The 14,936-nt window shown below is 43.5% G+C and overlaps 2 long non-coding RNA genes and 1 pseudogene across 5 annotated transcripts; 2 read left to right on the forward strand and 1 right to left on the reverse strand.

Annotated features, from left to right (window-relative positions):
• Positions 1–1,958: 1,958 nt before the first annotated feature.
• On the reverse strand, positions 1,959–3,288 carry LOC102151448. Of its 2 annotated transcripts, none has more exons than XR_005364700.1 (3): positions 2,789–3,288; positions 2,397–2,690; positions 1,959–2,291 (listed from the first exon to the last, which is right to left on the reverse strand). It is a non-coding gene; the product is annotated as an uncharacterized LOC102151448 (long non-coding RNA). The 2 variants fall into 2 exon arrangements; XR_005364701.1 differs by having other exon boundaries at positions 2,561–2,690; positions 2,789–3,282.
• Positions 3,007–11,186, forward strand: LOC102151497. 3 transcript variants are annotated; one of them, XR_005364699.1, is made up of 4 exons: positions 3,007–3,260; positions 3,710–3,805; positions 9,395–9,447; positions 11,057–11,186. It is a non-coding gene; the product is annotated as an uncharacterized LOC102151497 (long non-coding RNA). The 3 variants fall into 3 exon arrangements; XR_005364698.1 differs by having other exon boundaries at positions 3,009–3,179; XR_005364697.1 differs by having other exon boundaries at positions 3,011–3,179; positions 3,713–3,805.
• On the forward strand, positions 4,486–5,141 carry LOC119876654 (annotated as a pseudogene).
• Positions 11,187–14,936: the final 3,750 nt, after the last annotated feature.

The raw sequence follows: 14,936 nt of genomic DNA on the forward strand, positions 1-14,936 counted from the left end.
TTTTTATTTTTTTAATTTTTTTTTAAATAAAATCTTTAAAGAAAAATAATGTAGTAATTGGAAATCACATTCTTAATTTAGAACTATGAAGCTAATATATTTTTGACATGATCAGCAATGCATCAGATAAACAGATACGACAACTATAAACTATCTTGTAAAATAGAAGTAAGATTATGCTCCATAACATCAATATACACTCAAGGGGCTTCAAAGCATTTAAAAATGTACATACAACATAGTAATAAATACAGCTCTATTCAAAATCTACCTACTATAAATTTGACCTGATGTTAATATATGAGCTACAATAAATAGCTAACTAAAGGTAATTTTGTATTCCCCCTTAGACTTCAGAAAAACTTTTAGGATGGTTGAATAGGCCAGTTGTGTTTAAAAAGCTGCCCAAAGAAATTTTAAAATCTGCCTTCTTTTTTTCTCAGTGCCTTCTATTTTTCCGTTAAAAGCCCAATATGGAGGGGTGCCTGGGTGGCTCAGTCGGTTAAGCCTCTGCCTCTGCCATTAGCTCAGATCATGATCCCAGGGTCCTAGGATCAAGTCCCTCATCAGGCTCAGTACTCAGTGGGGAATCTGCTTCTCCCTCTCCCTCTGCCCCTCTACCTGTTGTCTCTCTCTCTTAAATAAATAAATAAAAATTTAAAAATCTTTTAAGAAAAAAAGCCCAGTATGGAAAAACCAATGAAAGTTGCTCAGGTCAAAAAAAAAGCAAAGCAAAGCAAAGCAAAGCAAAGCAAAGCAAAGAAAGCTGCTCAGGCTAAAGCTAGGGTAGTGGTTTGAGAAGAGTAGGAGTCTAGATTGTCGAGCTCCTACTCTTCCCAAACCACTACCCTAGCTTTAGCCTCACCCTCCTTCCTGAGCCAGCCCCTGAAATACCATGGGGAGCCCTGGCTCCTGGAACAAGGACACTCCCACTGTCCAACATGTCCCTTAATGTCCCCTCTTATTCTACAGTCTGAAGTTTTCCAGGGAGAATCAACTTGTTCAAGGTCTCCCCAGCTCAACAACAGGAGAGTAGGCACCTGAATCTAGCTATTATCCCCTTTGACAGTTTCCCCACACACCCTCACCATAGGACAACCTGAACAATTTTTGGTTTTGCTAACCAGAGCACCATTAGATTTATTTATTTAACAACGACTTGGTTAATACAGTTCCTTGCAGTGATTCCCTCCTCTTATAACAACTCCTAGACTTGTTATAAGCAGTACCCATGAATCTCACATTTGATGTTATACATTTTTCTTAGTACATATTTAAACTAACAAGTATGAAAATGAAAAATATTTGTTCATATATCATTCACAGTCCATTTATGCACACCCCTCCCACTAGTGATTTCCATACTACTCTTTGGAACATATATTTTTTTAAGTATTTTATTTATTTATTCCTGAGAGAGAGAGAGAGAGGCAGACACAAAGGCAGAGGGAGAAGCAGGCCCCATGCAGTGAACCCAACGTAGGACTCGATCCTGGGTCTCCAGGATCAGGCCCCAGGCTGAAGGTGGCGCTAAACCACCAGGGCTGCCCAGAACATATTTCTGCTGTGTGCAGAAGAGACCTTTGCTTGAAGGAGGCCAGTTCAGGGCAGCAACTGGGTCTACCCCAGGTACCAGGAGGTCCAGGGATTTGCAGGACCTTATTCTCTGTGGGTCTCAGTTCGACAGGATGACACAAATTTAGAATGAAATAAAAGCTTGACTACAGTGGAGTTAGTTTGAGTCTTAGTTTTTTTGTTTTTATTTATTTATTTGAGAGAGAGAGAAGGAGCAGGGGAAGGAGCAGAGGGAGAGGGAGAAGCAGGCTCCCCATGGGGAGCCCAACGCAGGGCTCAATCCTAGGACCCTGGGGATCATGACCTGAGCCAAAGGCAGACACTAAACCAACTGAGCCACCCAAGCGCCCCTCTGATTAAATACATTATCAAATACTGTTTGATTAGTTTTTTATTTTCTGTGTTTTAACTTAGAAACAAGTGGCACACACTGAACTCCATGCTCTTTTGAAACTACCCCCCATTCTGTAATTCAGTGGTTCTGCACACTATGCAATGTTTGGATTTATAACTTTGAAGTTTTCTGTATATCTTTAATGTGTACACTGTACATTAAGAAATCTGCAGTTCAGCCTTTGTAATCACAGTCAGATACTGTGGGGCTCTGATGGCGGGAAATAATTCACACCTTGGAATGTTAATTGCACTTGCTCCCCAGCCTCGAGGCTCAAAACGCAGCAGGATCCTTGTGTAACTACATGTCCTGTCTTGTCTGCCTGGATTGGAAATTAAGGAGGAGAAGAAAATCATTTAAGTTTTGCCTAGAGTTAAGGTCAGTCTTTTTAAGCTCCCCCCACCTTGCTTCAGATAAAGTAACCTACATAGGCTGTATCTGATATAGAAATTTAATACTTTTTCCATCCTCTTCAGAGGTAAATTCTTGCAGATGACTTTTTCCATCTGGTGCATTTCCTATCACTGGCTGATCACCTTAGATCTGACACAAAGGTAATATAACCCAGGGCAGGTCGGATGTACCCCTTACTTTACATTTTACGTTCAGAATTTCAATTTCTTTTTCTGGTTGCATCAGTATCAGAGACCCAGTGTTTGCAAAGCCTTCTAGAAACTTGGGAAATGCAGATTCGTTTGTCAAGCTGGCCTTCACAGATGGACTAAAAAGATGATAATAAATAAAGTTTCATTAAACACTAACTGAAAACACAGACTTTGAGTTTAGACAGGCCTGAGTTTGAATCCTGACTCTACTTACCGTTAGACTTGGGGCAAGTTAATTAACTCTCTGTACTTCAGTGCCTTCACTTATAATGCAAGGATACAAATAGTACCTACTTCCTAGTGTTGGTTTGAGGAATATGTACATAAAAGGACATAAAATATTTAGCACAGTGCTGGACACAGAAAGCATGCCAAAAGAGCTATTACTCTCATTATGACCTCATGATTATCACCATTCTGTCACACAAATTACTTGAAGTAGATACGACCATTATGACGGATGCCACAGATTGACCCACACAACATTCACTCCAGTGCCTGGACTCTCTCTTGTGCCCAGAGTTCAGCATATGACCCAGCTCCTGGCAAACCAATGCCCATGTGCCCCAGCAGCAGAAGTGATTCAAATGGAGTGACAACTGCCTGTGGGTGGATCCATCTTTTTGTAACTATGATGATAGAGAAGCTTTGGTAGAAGTTCCAATGTCCTGCCTCTAGCAACATAGGTATTGAGTGGTGAGGAGCAGCAATGGGGTTTCCATGGGAACAGTCCAGTTTATGATTGGGTATTTCTTCTGGAACTCTTCTGGCTGTGCAGTATCCTAGCCTGTTTCCTTGGCACTGCTAGAAATCCTCTAAACTACCTAATAGTCTGCTCTAATCCTATTCTGTGAAAACTAACTAGAGTGGATTCTGATATCTGCAACTGAGAACACAGTAATTATCAAAGTGATCAATATTAGAATCATCAGGATGATCCTAAATACTTCAGTCAAAAAAGATTAAGTATACCCAGGCCACTAAGGGAAAAAGAACAGCATATATAAAACCTTGTCCTTGCTTTCAAAATGCAATCATCCTGAAAGATACCACATAAATGGAAACCTGTTTGGGTTTTCTTTTCTTCCCCCCACTACCCACCTCCCATCCCAAGGCTTAATTTTCTTTTTGGCAGCAGAAGGACTTTTGTGAGAAACGGGCAGAAGGAACTGATTAAACATGAAGCTTCACAGGAAAGAATTCTCATTTGAGTCTTTATGGAGGATGACAGGTGAGCCTACCTGGCAGACTGTTCTCCATAAATTATAATGGGAGAGTCAAAAGGTGTGTGGGGGGGCAGTTAGTATGGGTAAACGTTTGGATCAGTGTATTTTATGTGGTCATTAACACACTTACTTATAGGATGGCCCCTAGCGGTGTGCTCAATTACAATGATGAAATTACCTTAAAAAAAATAATTAACAAGAGCATTGAGATCTAGCTCCGGTCACATTTTGAATTAATGAGGAATGACTGTGAAGGCAAAGGCCTGGCTGAGATGGCTGTCAGTTTTACCTGGTTCTCATCTGTCTTTGTTCTTGTTGGGTTTTTGTCATAACATCAAGTTCTTTCTCCCTACAAATATTGGTCTGGCACGTTCTCTGAGTGACCGTGGCCCCAACCTAATTCTCTTGTCATTTTTATTTAATTACCTAATTTTCTCTACTTCCTCTTCTGTTCTCCTGGCAAAATGAAATGACCTCTTTGGAACAGATCGGGGAACTTCCCTCAGTACTCAGCTAATAGGTGGAACTGTCAAGTGTTTAAGGTACTTCCCTTCTTCCTCAAGAATAGAGCACACAAGGGATGCCTGGGTGGCTCAGCGGTTGGGCATCTGCCTTGGGCTGAGTGTGTGATCCCGGAGTCCCAGGATCGAGTCCCAGGATTGAGTCCCGAGTTGGGCTCCTTGTGTGGAGCCTGCTTTTCCCTCTGACTGTGTCACTGTGTCTCTGCCTCTCTCTCTCTCTCTCTCTCTCTCGTGAATAAATAATAAAATCTTAAAAAAAATAGAGCACACAAACTGTTTCAGTGGTCCATCTGGAATCCACATTGATCCCACACCAGATGCCTCCACCATGCTGCCTAAGTTTGAGCCCAAGGAGATCACAGTCGTGTACCTGAGGTGCACCAGTGGCAAAGTCAAAGTTGGTGCCACATCTGCCCTGGCCTCAAAGATGGGCCCAGTAGGGCTGTCTCCAAAAAAGTTGGTGATGACATTGCCCAGGCAACCAGTGATTGGAAGGGTCTGAGGCTGACGGTGAAACTATTCAGAACAGACAGACCTGGATTGAAATGGGACCATCTGCCTCTGCCCTGCTTAGCAAAGCCCTCTCAGACCCGCCAAGACACAGAAAGGAAAACGTTAAGCACAGTGGAAATATCACTTTTGCTGAGGTTGTCAATATTGCCTGAGAGATACAGCAGCAATCTTTTGTCAGAGAACTCTCTGGAACCGTTGAAGAGATTGTGGGGACTGCCCAGTCTGTGGGCTGCAATGTTGATGCCGCCACCCTCATAACATCACAGATGACATCAATAGTGGTGCCGTGGAATGCCCTGCTAATTAAGAAAATATTTCAATGAAGGATCATTTGACAAAAAAATAATAGTAATAAGAGAGCGCACAAATGCTGGAACCCTTGCTCAGTCAGTCAAGTGGTATATAAATTTTTTTGCCGCTATAACAAATTAACACAAATTTAGTGACTTAAAGCAGAACTAATTTGTTATTCTTTTTAAAAATTGTATTTATTTATGAGAGAGAGAGAGCACGAGGAAGGGGGAAGGGGGTGGGTAGAGAGAGAAGCAGACTCCCTGCCAAGCAGGACCCTGGGATCATGACCTGAGCCAAAGGCAGGCGTTTAACTGACTGAGCCGCCCAGGCGCCACTAAACAGTACTAATTTGTTATCTTAGAGTTCACTGGGATATAGCCAAGTGTTCAAAGGGCTGGTTCCGTCTGGAGGCTACAGGGGAGAATCCATTTCCTTGCCTTGTCAGCTGTTCCAGGCGGTCCACATTCCTTGCCTCCTGGCCTCTTCTCCACATCACTTCAACCCTTTGATTCCGTGGCCACATTTCCTACCACCGGCTCTGCTCCTCCTGCTTCTTATAAGAATTTGGGATTACATGGGGCCCAAGTGCATAATCCAGGATAGTTTCTCCATCTTAAGTGTTTCATCACTTCTTCAAAGTCCCTTTTGCCATAGAAAGTAACTTTCACAGTTTTGGGGATTTGGATATGGACATATTGGGGTGGGGTGGGAAGAGCTTATTCAGCCTCCCACAGGTGGTAAGACAGTTCTGCTGTGCCTCCTCAGGCAAGGGGGCTTACTATCGGGTTACATGGAGAAAGGAAAGAATAAGGAAGTCAAGAAAACTAACTGGCATTTGGGATACAACACAGATACCTGGTTATCTCTCTGGCCTCTCAGCAGGTGCCTTTTGCGCCAGCCTCTAGATTTCCACATTTATCATGACTGTTTCTACCTCCTCTTTTTTCTGATTACCTTAGTATCTCCGGCAGTCAGACTGAGTCAGCGAGGCCCACCCTGCAGAAGGCTCTCCTTTTCTGCCAAGCTCTTGTATCAGGACATTTAATTGGCTGCTCTCTAGCCTATAGAGGACAGCTTTTTTTGTTTGTTTGTTTTTTAAAGATTTTATTTATTTATTCATGAGAGAGAGAGTGAGAGCAAGAGCGAGAGAGAGCAAGAGAGAGAGAGAGAGAGAGAGGGAGAGGCAGAGACACAGGCAGAGGGAGGAGCAGGCTCCATGCAGGGAGCCCGATGTGGGACTCGATCCCGGGACTCCAGGATCATACCCTGGGCCGAAGGCAGGAGCCAAACCGCTGAGCCACCCAGGGATCCCCTAGAGGACAGCTTTTGAATCCAGAGCCAGTCCAATCAGCTTTGGGCAGGGAAGCATGGACGGGGGACACAAAACATGGCCCCTGTTGGGGCCGGGCGGGAAGGGAAACTCCTCAAGATGGCGGATACGCCAAAATGGCTGAAGTTCCTGTCACCACCTCCACTTGGGATGACAGCTTGAGCAGACCCTTACACCTCTCCTTTGGACTTCCTCAACCGAACCCAATGCCCTTCAAACCCCAGAGGAGGAAGTCACCTTTGACTGGTCGAATTGCAATCCTTCCTTTGCATAGTGAGGGTCACTCTGACTGGTCGAATTGCAATCCTTCCTTTGCATATGAGCCAACCAATAGGAAACCGTTCTGCCTTACAACGTTATGTAAACCCCCTACCACCTTGTCTTGGCGCGACTTCCTCGACTCACTCTCTTTCCCCCGTGAGTCGTGGAACCTCGCCCGAGGGTGCCTGCAATAAAATCTGTTCTTGGACCCTCGCTTGCCTTGGCGGTCTCATTTCCGTCTAGTTACTAAAAAAACTTAACAGCCCCTAGTGCATAGGAACCACAGACATTTTTCTCTGAAAGGGGCTGAGAGCTTTCAGAGATTTTTCAGACTTCTATCCAAAAACAATGTCAGTGACAGAATTGGGGCAAAAATTTTTTGCTTTCTGATTATAAAAATGGATACATTTACAGGTGCTTATTACCAATAGGTTCTCTTTTTTCTTTTTCTTTTTTAAGATTTAATTTATTTATTTGAGGGATCCCTGGGTGGCTCAGTAGTTGAGCATCGGCCTTTGACTCAGGGCAGGGGTTCTGGATCCTGGAGTTCTGGGATTGATTCCCGCATCGGGCTCCCTGCATGGAGCCTGCTTCTCCCTCTGCCTGTGTCTCTGCCTCCTCTCTGTGTTTCTCATGAATAAATGAATCAAATCTTTTTTTTTAAATTATTTATTTAAGAGAGAGAGAGCATGAAGCAGGGAGGGGGCAGAGAAAAGCAGACTCCCCACCCCGGCAGGGAGCCCAACGCAGGGCTCAATCCTAGGACCCCAGGATCATGACCTGAGCCGAAGGCAGATGCTTAACTGACTGAGCCACCCAGGCACCCCTACCAATAGGTTTTAGTTACCATTTACAGAGGACTCTTAAGGGAAAAGAAATTGTAAAGTGTCCAAAAACAAATAAAGGAGGAATGCTTCAGGAAGTTATGGGCTTGTTATGATGGCGTGCAATCTAATCATAGACACTAAGTATAAGAAAGGATATGCAAATCACTAAAGGGAAGTCTTCAAGGTCAAAGTCCTTTGTGATATTCCAAATTGTATCAAGTAACACACTGGAATTCCCAAACCTTGAGCCATCAGAGAAAAATAGCCCATGTAGCTTCCAGGACGCTGAGTTTAATTCAGAAACTGATACATGTTTACTCCCTTTCATAGAGAGAGGAGATCTAAGGAAATGAGAAAAGTCTTCTGTAGTGTAGCACAGACACAAACTGACTTCTCTTTAATGGAGGCAAGGAGCCTGTTAAACTGTATATACTTGGATTATGTCAGATAATGATAGGTTCAGCCACTGGATTAGTCATATCATGAATTTCATAATCACTGTGTAATTGACACAGACCTTCAAACAGTCCTTTCTCCCTGGAAGCTGGTTTACTGCTGGAATTAAATGAACTGTCACTCTCTGGGGAAAATGGAACCAACTTTTCATTTGGCTCACCTTGGCTGTGAGGAGGAGCTTTCTAGGATTTAGCACTCTTCCTCCCCAAACTGTCCAAGTGAGACAAGCAGATCATCCTCAAAGATACAAAGTTTCTCTTTCCGAATGGGAGCCCACAGAGGTAAGGGGGAAAGTATTTAATGCCCAGACTGCTAAGAGAGGTAACTAACTATGCTGTGTGTGCATTTCCATTGCGTAAGTATTAACATTTAATTAAACTTTCATGCCTCTTTTTTTTTAGACCTTTCTTTTTTTTTTTTCTTAAATATTTTATTTACTCGTTCATGAGAGACACACAGAGAGAGGCAGAGACACAGGCAGAGGGAGAAGCAGGCTCCATGCAGGGAGCTGGACATAGGACTCTATCCTGGGTCTCCAGGATCACACCCTGGGCTGAAGGCAGCGCTAAACTGCTGAGCCACCCAGGCTGCCCAAACTTTCATGCCTCTTAGGCACACCTACTCTAGTTTGCACCCTGGGGCCAAAAGGACCATTCAAATCCCAGCCTGGCCATTTACCGGGCAGTGTGACCTTTTGGCAGATGGGACCAACATGTTCCATTGGAATCTTGCGGTGATTAAAAGCAGGTAAAATGTGTATTGTAGTCTGTGTGTGTGAGCATTAGCTCTCATTATTGAGAGCTCCCTCAGTCCATGAGGGCTTACTAAAAAAGTTCTCAAAGCCCATCTACATTTGTTACTCATTGTCCACTCTTTTCCCTGGGAACTTCTGTGTCCTGTCCAGGGTCATGTCTCACTCCTCAAACCACCCAGCTATTTCTCCCTACTTTGAAACTCAGCTCTGGAATCTGCGATTGCTTATTTGGGCTCTCCAACCACCCAGTAGCAATTTCTAACATTTAAACATAAATCGGGGCATTGCCTGAAGCACTCTGTTTGGCTTTTGAGGACTTCTCCTCCCCTATCCTAAGCAACTTTCTATGATTTAAGATCCTCCTCTCTTTGCCTCCAATTCCTCATTCCTGATCCTCTCATTCCCTATCTAGGCCAAAGTCTAGATTAGAGAGGAAATTTCCATCAAGTTTAGAAAATGTGACATGTGGTCAGCTTGGGGGAAGAAGATGGGGAAAGAATCCTGCCTGTTCCTTTGTTTTTTTTTCCCATGTAAATTCACACCTTTGTAAATTACTCCCTACCCTTATTCAGTTTCTCAACCTTCTTTTAACTCCCATTGAACAATACAACTATTTCCTTCTACACCCCACCCCCCAGCTTACTCCACATTTCAACATGACTGGAACAACCGGTGACAGGATTCTGGCCAGGTGAGTGAGGGGGGGATGTGATGTATACCCCTTCCAAGCCCCAAAATGCTTTATATAACCATCCACACTCTTTCCTTCCTAGTTGAGCACCTGGCTTCTTCCTTTTTTCTTTCTTTTTTTTTTTTAAGATTTTATTTATTTGAGAGAGAGTACAAGAGGGGAGAAGGGCAGAGGGAGAGGGAGAAGAAGAAGCAGACTCCCTGTTTAGTGCAGGGCTCCATCCGACCTCAAGATCATGACCTGAGCCCAAGTCAGACACTTTACCAACTGAGCCACCCAGACAGGCACTTCCTTCATTGGGCACTTATATAGCACTTGTATAGAAAAGATCTAAGGGAGAATTTCAAGGAGGCCTTGGTGGGGGGGAGGGGAGGTTGGTTATGGAGCTACAAGCTAGAAGGAGCCTGGATCCCTAAGTCACTGCTTGGAAGAGACCACCCAGGACAGCTGCCTAACCCACTGAGAGGTGAGGGAGAAATGAATCTTTGTTGTATCGAGCTACAGAGATTTGGGAGTCCTGTGCTAGAAGCTGCTAGTGTTCATTAACCTTATTAACACATTTTAAAAGTTCCTAAAGCATAATAAGGGCTTAATAAATGCTAGTTTTTATTAATTGGGTAATCAGCTAATATTTATTGACTATTACAGGTATTAGCTCATATATTTCTCACAACATCTTAGGAGGTGGGTTCTTGTCCCCTCACTCCTTTGGGCTTTTATCTACATTCTTTGCTCTGCCTGACCTGCTCTTCCTCCCTTCTTCACACAGTCAACCACTACTCATCCTTAAGATCACAGCTCAAATGTGGGCTTACTCACAAAAACCTTCCCTAACTCCCTAGACTGAGTCAGTGCCCCCATTACATGATCTCATAGACTCCGAAATTTTTCCTACAGGGTATTTATCACAATTTTTCATTGCATGACTATTTATGTAATTCTTTGGTGAATGTCTTTTTTCCCCACCATAGAGGAAGCACCATCCTACTTGATTGACAGTTGTATTCCTTATACCCAGCTCAGTGTCTGGCACACAGTACGAGCTCAAAAAATACTTGAGTTGTACATTATCTGCACAGGGTAGGTTTCATAGACTGTCTTCCTCTTAGTGGGGTCAAATATCAGTGTTGAGTCTGGTCTTCATCTTTGTAAGTTTAGAAACTTAATTTTTGGGCAGCCCCAATAATGGCCTAGCGGTTTAGCGCTGCCTTCTGACCAGGGTGTGATCCTGGAGACCTGGGATGGAGTCCCATATCAGGCTCCCTGCATGGAGCCTGCTTCTCCCTCTGCCTGTGTCTTTGCCTCTCCACCCCCCATCTTTCTCTCATGAATGAATAAATAAATCTAAAAAAAAACACAAAAAAACAAAAACAAAAACAAAAAAATAACAATTAAAAAAAAAAGGAAAAAACACACTTATAGGGTATCTATTTCCTGGCCTAAAAGTCCCTAGAGAAGTAAACTAGTTAATATTCAGAAGCCCATCTGAAAGAGAAAGGAAGAAAGAAAGAAAGAAAGAAAGAAAGATGATTTTGAGAGGAATTGACTTCTTTTAGGCTCCTTGCTAGATTCTGCTCTCTTAATGGTGTTCTTCCTTTTTTTTTTCCAGCTAGAGCTTTTTTTCCTCCATTAGATCCCATTGAAGCCATGGCACAAAATAGGAGCTCAACAAATATCTGAATATATATCTGTGTATCTTGTATTTTGAGACTAATAAATGTACTTATGTTTTGGCTCCCTATTTTCTAGACTCCCATGTACATGATTACCTTTTGTTTTGACTTTACCTGCCCCTGTATCTGTATCATGGATATTTGGGAAGAACAAGTGACTGTGAGCCAGACCCACAAGACTATAAATTCCTTAAAGTTATGAATCATCATCATCAAAACTTTAAAAAATAAAGAAGCATTATCATCAGCATCATGGCCAACATTTATCATGTGCTTTTCCATACCAGGCATGATGCTGAGCTCTTCACTCTATTATTTAATTTAATCCTCATAACAGCGTTATAAGTAGCATCCTCATTTCATAGATGAGAAAATGCTGCCCAGAGAGGACAAGGAACATGTGGAAAATGACCCAGCTAGTAAATGGTAGAGTCAAGATTTGAATGCAAGCCTGCTTCACTGCAGAATCTGTATTGTCATGTGCCATGTGCAGTGCATCCTGTACTGTGGTCATCTTGGTGTCCCTACAACACTTGGAATTGGACTTGGAACTGAGCATTTCAAAAGTGTGCATAGTCAATTCTTCGTCATGAGTAGCAGAAAACAATTTCAGTTATCATAAACAGAAAAGAGATTAACAATGCTACCAAAAATTTATAAGAAGCTAGACAACTGGGGATGCCTGGGTGGCTCAGCGGTTTGGCTCCTGCCTTCCGCTGGGGGCATGATCCCATAGTCCCAGGACTGAGTCCCATATCAGGCTCCCTGCATGGAGCCTGCTTCTCCCTCTGCCTATATCTCTGCCTCTCTCTCTGTGTGTGCCTCTTCTGAATGAATAAACAAATAAATAAATAATCTTTTTAAAAAAAAACAAAAAGAAGAAGAAGAAGAAGCTAGAGAACCAGATAAAAATTAAGATGGAGGCTGTTTGGGTGGTGCAGTCCGTTAAGTGGGGAACTCTTGGTTTTGGCATGGGTCATGGTCCGAGTGTCGTGAGATCCAGCCCCACGTCAGGCTCTGTGCTCAGCGTGAAGTCTGCTTAGGACTCTTTTTCCCCTCTTCCTCTGCCCCCTTTCCTCCCCTCTCTCTTACTCTCTCTCTCTAAAATAGATAAATAATTTTTTTTTTTTTTTTTTAGTTAAGATAGGGACAGGAACCCAAGGAACAGAATACCAGATGATCATCTTTCAGCAGGAACAATCCAACCAATGATGATGCCTCAGCCAAATCATTCCAATGCACATGGATCCTGACTTTTCATTCATCCATACTTCATTTATTCACAACTTAAAACCCAGGATAAGAGTGTCTTAATTGACCAACCAGAATCATTTGCCCTTGTCCTAACTAAGGGTGCATTTGGGAAGAGGTTTGTCTCTAGACCTTTCTATTTCCCTAGCGGGAGGTGAGACTGGCTTTGACTCACCCAGTGGGAAGTTACCCTAAATAGAGCTTTGGATGCTAGACAGTCACAAACATTGATTGTCCTCTGTACCATGGGTGGAATTAATTCAGGCCTGTAACAATGACTGAATCACAATTAATGTTATATTTTAGTCCCCTTGCTGATATCAGAGAAACCCCAGAAACAAGTTACCATTTAGCATAATTTCTACACATGATTAATTTCACTTTGGTTTTAGGTGACATTTAATGATATGAGAATGCTCCCTAACGAGGAGCCTACAGCTTCATGCCTTTGATTAAAAGACCCCATTCATGTAACCACATCAGATCCAGGTTGTGGAGAACCGTCTCCCTGAGTGAAGGGTCCAGATCCAGTTTTAAAGAGTTGTCTTTTTTTTTTTTTTAAATAATTTTTAAGAGAGGGACACCTGGGTGGCTCAGTGGCTGAGAATTAGCCTTTGGCTCAGGACGTGATCCCGGGACCAGGATCGAGTCCCACATCGACTAAACCGCTGCGCCACCCAGGAGAATCTTTTTTTTTTTTTTTTTTTTTTTTTTAATTTATTTGGGGATCCCTGGGTGGCTCAGTGGTTTGGCGCCTGCCTTTGGCCCAAGGCGCGATCCTGGAGTCCCGGGATCGAATCCCACGTCGAGCTCCCTGCATGGAGCCTGCTTCTCCCTCTGCCTGTGTCTCTGCCTCTCTCTCTCTCTCTCTCTCTCTCTCTATGTCTATCATAAATAAACAAATCTTTAAAAAAAATAAAAATAATTTATTTTAGAGAGAGAAAGAGCAGGAGTGGGAGGGGCAGAGGGAGAGGGAGAAAGAATCTCAAGCAGACTCCCGAAGTGGGGTTCAATCTCGCAACTCTGAAATAATGACCTGGGCAGAAATCAAGAGTTGGCTGCTTGGGACGCCTGGGTGGCTCAGTGGTTGGGCAGCTGCCTTCAGCTCAGGTCATGATCCCGGGATCCGGTATCGAGTCCCACATCAGGCTCCTGCGAAGAGCCTGCTTCTCCCTCTGCCCGTGTCTCTGCCTCTGTGTGTGTGTGGGCCTCATGAATAAATAAATAAATCTTTAAAAAAAAAAAAGAATGGTTGGCTGCTTAACTGACTGAGCCCCAGGTGAGCCACTCAGGCGCCCTGGGAGAGAGAGAATCTTTTTTTTTTTTTTAGATTTTATTTATTTATTCATGAGAGACACACAGAGAGAGGCAGAGACACAGGCAGAGGGAGAAGCAGGCTCCATGCAGGGAGTCCGACACGGGACTCGATCCTGGGTCCCTAGGATCACACACTGAGCTGAAGGTGGTGCTAAACCGCCGAGCCTCCCCGGCTGCCAGAGAGAGGGAATCTTAAGCAGGCTCCATGCTTAGCACAGAGCTTGATACGGGGCTCAATCTCACCACTGCGAGATATGACCTGAGCTGAAACCAAGAGTCGGGCATTTAACTGCCTGAGCCGCCCAGGCGTCCCGAGTTGCCTTTTGAAGGTTGTTAGGTAAATTCTCATTACAACATAGCAAGCATGGACACTTCCTGCCTCTGTGGAATTTCAGCACACCTGGCTTTCCTGATGCTCACCTGCCAGATCTGTGTTTACCTTCATGCAAAGACCAAAAGGGGCTTTGTGAGTGCACCTGGCCCAGCTGTAAGTGGGTACAGTGGGAGTTCCATGTTTTGAGTCCAAATTGAAGCTGTAGTAGTTGGGGGCGGTGGGTAGGGAGAGATAACCCATTGGCTGCTGGAGGCCTCCCTGCGTGGATCTAAAGTGGAAGTAGGGGCCAACTAGCAACCCCATTTGATGAAAAAGTACACCACCCCATCCCCAAAGCCTGCCCCCAACAATCTCATTAGACTTTGCTGATTCTTTCTTTCTTTCTTTCTTTCTTTCTTTCTTTCTTTCTTTCTTTCTTTCTTTCTTTCTTTCTTTCTTTCTTTCTTTCTTTCTTTCTTTCTTCCTTCCTTCCTTCCTTCCTTCCTTCCTTCCTTCCTTCCTTCTTTCTTTCTTTTCTTTTCTTTCTTTCGTTTTTTAAATATAAGATCTTTTAAGGCCTCAGAGAAACTTGAAAATGACTATAATATGTTATGGCTATCTCAGCTCCCTGTGACCACACATGACAAGCTTACAAGACACTCAAGGTCAGAAGACATCACAGACTTGATCACAGCACCCTGGACTCATCTGCTGTCAGAGAGGCTCCCCAAAGCCGGATAGGGTTAGTTTTAGAGAAGGTGAGGGCTCCATTCACCTATCCCCAATATATGGTAATCAGCCTCTTCTAGATGATCTTCAATCTATCATGTTATTATAAAAGTTTGGCTTGTATAGAATTTTTTTTTAAGATTTTATTTATTTATTCATGAGAGACACAGAGAGAGAGGCAGAGACACAGGCAGAGGGAGAAGCAG

This window comes from Canis lupus, chromosome 9 (genome assembly GCF_011100685.1).
Source record: "Canis lupus familiaris isolate Mischka breed German Shepherd chromosome 9, alternate assembly UU_Cfam_GSD_1.0, whole genome shotgun sequence".
NCBI classification, from domain to species: domain Eukaryota; kingdom Metazoa; phylum Chordata; class Mammalia; order Carnivora; family Canidae; genus Canis; species Canis lupus.